The sequence below is a fragment of the Colobus angolensis genome, unplaced genomic scaffold (genome assembly GCF_000951035.1).
Source record: "Colobus angolensis palliatus isolate OR3802 unplaced genomic scaffold, Cang.pa_1.0 Scaffold202, whole genome shotgun sequence".
Classification (NCBI taxonomy): Eukaryota; Metazoa; Chordata; class Mammalia; order Primates; family Cercopithecidae; genus Colobus; species Colobus angolensis.
In genome coordinates, this window is record NW_012115178.1 from 4,547,111 (window position 1) to 4,551,454 (window position 4,344).

The following is a 4,344-nucleotide window of genomic DNA, read 5'->3' on the forward strand; positions in this document are numbered from 1 at the left end:
TTTTGCATCAGAACTTTGGTAAGATAATGTGTTTGTTTTGGTTTTGGGTTTTTTTGTTTTGTTTTGTTTTGCTTTTGTTTTTGAGACAGAGTCTTGCTCTGTCAGCCAGGCTGGAGTGCAGTGGCACGGTCTTGGCTCACTGCAACCTCCCTCTCCTGGGCTCAAGCAATTCTCCTGCCTCAGCCTCCCGAGTAGCTGGGTTTACAGGCGTGTGCCACCATGCCCGGCTAATTTTTATTTTTATTTTTAGTAGAGATGGGGTTTCACCATGTTGGCTAGGCTGGTCTTGAACTCCTGACCTCAGGTAATCCGCCCGCCTCAGCCTCCCAAAGTGCTGGGATTACAGGCATGAGCCACTGCGCCTGGCTGGTTTTTTTTTTTTTTTTATTTCATTTTATTTTTTGAGACGGAGTCTCTCTCTGTTGCCCAGGCTGGAGCGCAGTGGCGCGATCTGGGCTCACTGGAAGCTCCGCCTCCCGGGTTCGCGCCATTCTCCTGCCTCAGCCTCCTGAGTAGCTGGGACTACAGGCGCCTGCAACCACGCCCAGCTAATTTTTGTATTTTTAGTAGAGACGGGGTTTCACAATGTTAGCCAGGATGGTGTCGATCTCTTGACCTCATGATCCTCCCACCTCGGCCTCCCAAAGTGCTGGGATTACAGGCATGAGCCACCGCGCCTGGCCAGTTTTGGTGTGTGTTTGTTTGTTTGTTTTGCTTTTTCCCCAGAGGGGGAGAAAAGAGATCTCATTTCAGATAGATTTAGGTCAGTTTAAATTCTCTTTCACTGAGGTTGACCTGATCAAAGTTTGCCTAGTGACTCAGCAAAGTCTTGTCATGTGGAGGCTTCATTTTTCATCACCTGTTATTTTTTCCTTTTTTTAAAAATTTATTTCTTTACAGAGACATTTTGATATCATTTAAAATCTCAGCATGTGACAAATATAAACTGAAAATGTGAATTCTCATGTAGTAGGAAAATTAGAAAGCAGGTAAATATAAAGGCTGTCTTTCCTTAGGTGATAGCCTTTTGTTAATGACATTATCTTGGTTTCCTCAGGTGATAACCTAATTAATGACATCATCTTGTATTTCTGTCCTAATTAAGTTCACTTCTGTCATCTCAGGTAAATGGTAGAGAACTCATGGGTAAAGGTAAATGGGTAGAGTACTCATGTTCCTATTTTAAAACTTGAGAAATAGAGTCACAGATAAAGAATGACTTTCCTGTCTCCCTTTTTCTCAATTCATTGTTCTACTGGTAATAAGGTTAACACAGATGTTAATAACTTACTTAATGCCAAAACACTTTACATGTATTATTTTATTATTTCTTGTGAGATAGGTATATTCCCACTTTATTCAGATGAGGAGAGAGTGACTTTCAGAGACTTTATTTTATTTTTTTGAGATGGAGTCTCACTCTGTCGCCAGGCTGAAGTGCAGTGGTGCAATCTTGGCTTGCTGCAACCTCCACCTCCCTGGTTCAAGCGATTCTCCTGCCTCATTCTCCCAAGCAACTGGGACTACAGGCACATGCCACCACACCCAGCTAATTTTTGTATTTTTAGTAGACATGGGGTTTCACCATGTTGGCCAGGATGGTCATCTTTTGACCTCATGATCTGCCCACTTTGGCCTCCCAAAGTGCTGGGATTACAGGCGTGGGCCACTGTGATCAGCCGACTTACAGAGATTTTAAAAATTACTGAAATTTACAAAGCTGGAAAGAGGCAGAACTGGGAACTAACCCATCGCTGACTTCATGGTCTGTGCTTTAAACTGTTACACCATATGTCGGTCCAGTTATATGCTACAGAGAAAGCAACTTCCACAGAGTTGAAACCAGCTGCCTTTTGCTGGGCTCCCAGCCTGGTTACTGTCCTCCTATTTCTGACATTAAGAGAAGCAAAAGGTTTATTTAGACCTCCCAGGAAAGGGTTCTGGAAAAGCGATAGGACCCTGTTCTTCAGCTCAGGGTCATCTATCACTGGTAAGACCCCTCTCTAAGATGTTTTAAAATAGCATGTCAGAGACACAATAAATGAATATATCCTCTACGTAAAGGCTTAGTAAACAGCAGCTCAGTAATTGCCCAAAGTGTAAGCAGGCAAGCCAGAGGCCTCAAAGTGAACACGCCTGCACAGTGTATAGGCAGGCATCATCTCATCAGCTTTACTCCCACCCTGGCCTTCCCTTTTCTGTTGACTTGGGCAGAGTCTCAACTTTTCCTTACAAAAGATCAAAACTAAGACTTCTTGGCTATCCAAATCAGATCGTCACTAGAGTTTGGCCAGCTGTCCGTAAAGACAAGCTGGGTTGGCCTTGGCATTCCAGGAAATTGAACCTCTGCTGAAGGACCTTAAAACCAACAACTGTCTGTCTCATACCACAGACATAGCTTTGACCGAAAAACTGAACATTCCTCATGCCAAGTAAATGGTATCTCAGGGGATGCCATCCAGACTCTCCATCTTTTAACCCATTTATCTTTAGAAACTTAGCTTTTCTCTTTCAGACTCTTGGCCTGTAAACATGAAATTCTATTTGGATACAAAGCCAATTCCAAAAAGGGGATCCTTTCTGGACTGCTGCTGTTTTTGCATCGTAGTAGCCATCTATTGTTACTTTGTTGATTATGAATTTTCTAAAACAAATAATTTTGTAGAACACATACTCTAGACCCTGTTTGTACAAAATTCACCACAATGGAAGGCGCCTTAAATGCCTGACTCTGCACTGTTTGTTTTTGAAGGAGAAAAGACATTTAAACTCTGCATTTATCTTTCTGCTTGGTTCTGTGAGCTACTGAGATTTAACTCTTCAATTTTCTTATGACTCGAAAATTCAAATATCTTAGCCACCCACTACAACAAAATATCACAAGTGTTCTTAGAGCTTTAGGAGGAGGAACAGTGTGGTCAGAATGCTGCCTTCTTTATAATACCACAGTCAAAAAACATCTTCTCACTTACTAATTCAATACAGAAAAACTGACCTTTCATTTTAGCTTTTGCATATTAAGAACATGATCTCTAACATTCCATTCCTTATAGCAAAAGCTCATTATTTTAAATGTCTCCGATGTTCATTATCATGCCATGTTTCCTCTTCTGCTTCCTAAGAGAGGAGGGAGTGTCATTCACATCTGGCAAATGGGAAAGAGTTACATAGATAAGCTATGACTCATCAACCAACTCAATTCTGGCCCCAGGCAGCAGGTGGTTCTTTTGATCTTTCACTAAACTGGGACTTTTACAGGAAACAGTCCTTGAGGAGGGCAGTTTCAGTAACTTGGCAGTTTTGTAAGCAGCATGCATGTAAACTAGAAGATAATCTCTTCATGCCCAAGCGTATTATAAATTACTGATGGAACCAGATGCAAAAGGGACCCCAAACATGAGATTTCTGTATTGTACACATTATTCAGTCATGAGCCATGGAAATGTAATTGGTAATGTCTTGCCTGTGTCTTGAATCCCAAATTGAAGATGGGGAATGAGGGGCTCTATATTTAGATGGTTACATGTGATGCCAAAGAAAATGACCAATATGGGATCAAGAAGTGAACAAATCAGTTTGAAACTGAGCAAAAAGATGGATGCATCACCAGGAGGATGAAAGAGAGCATCAAGACTTGTAACATTTGGCTGGAGAATAGGCAACTATTTCTGTGAGGTGGGGTGGGTAGTTAACACTAGAACTATACTACAGTCACAACCAGGTATCCAATATATGGACATTTATATTAAAGATTACAAATATTGTAGTTTTCCTTTTTCTTTTTCTTTTCTTTTCTTTTTTTTTTAAGATGGAGTCTCGCTTTGTCAGGCTGGAGTGCAGTGGCACGATCTTGGCTCACTGCAACCTCCGCCTGCCAGGTTCAAGCGATTCTCCTGCCTCAGCCTCCTGAGTAGCTGGGACTACAGGCGTGTGCCACCATGCCCAGCTATTTTTTTTTGTATTTTTAGTAGAGATGGGGTTTCACTGTGTAAGCCAGGATGGTCTCAATCTCGTGACCTTGGGATCCACCCACCTTGGCCTCCCAAAGTGCTGGGATTATAGGTGTGAGCCACTGCAGCTAACCTCTTTTAGTTTTTCTTAACTACCTTTATTATCCCTTGAAAGAAGTCTTGTGACTTTAAGTACCTTAATGGGCCATGCAGTTAACACCCTAGTGAACCATGCCAGATGTAAGATGGCAAGGAATGGTAGGCCCTATAGCAACTGGACATTGGTATAAACACACACACACACACACGCCCTATAGCAACTGGGCGTTGATATTAAGACAGACACACACACTCTGACGCATAAACACATCTACCTTCAGGAATTCTTAAGGTC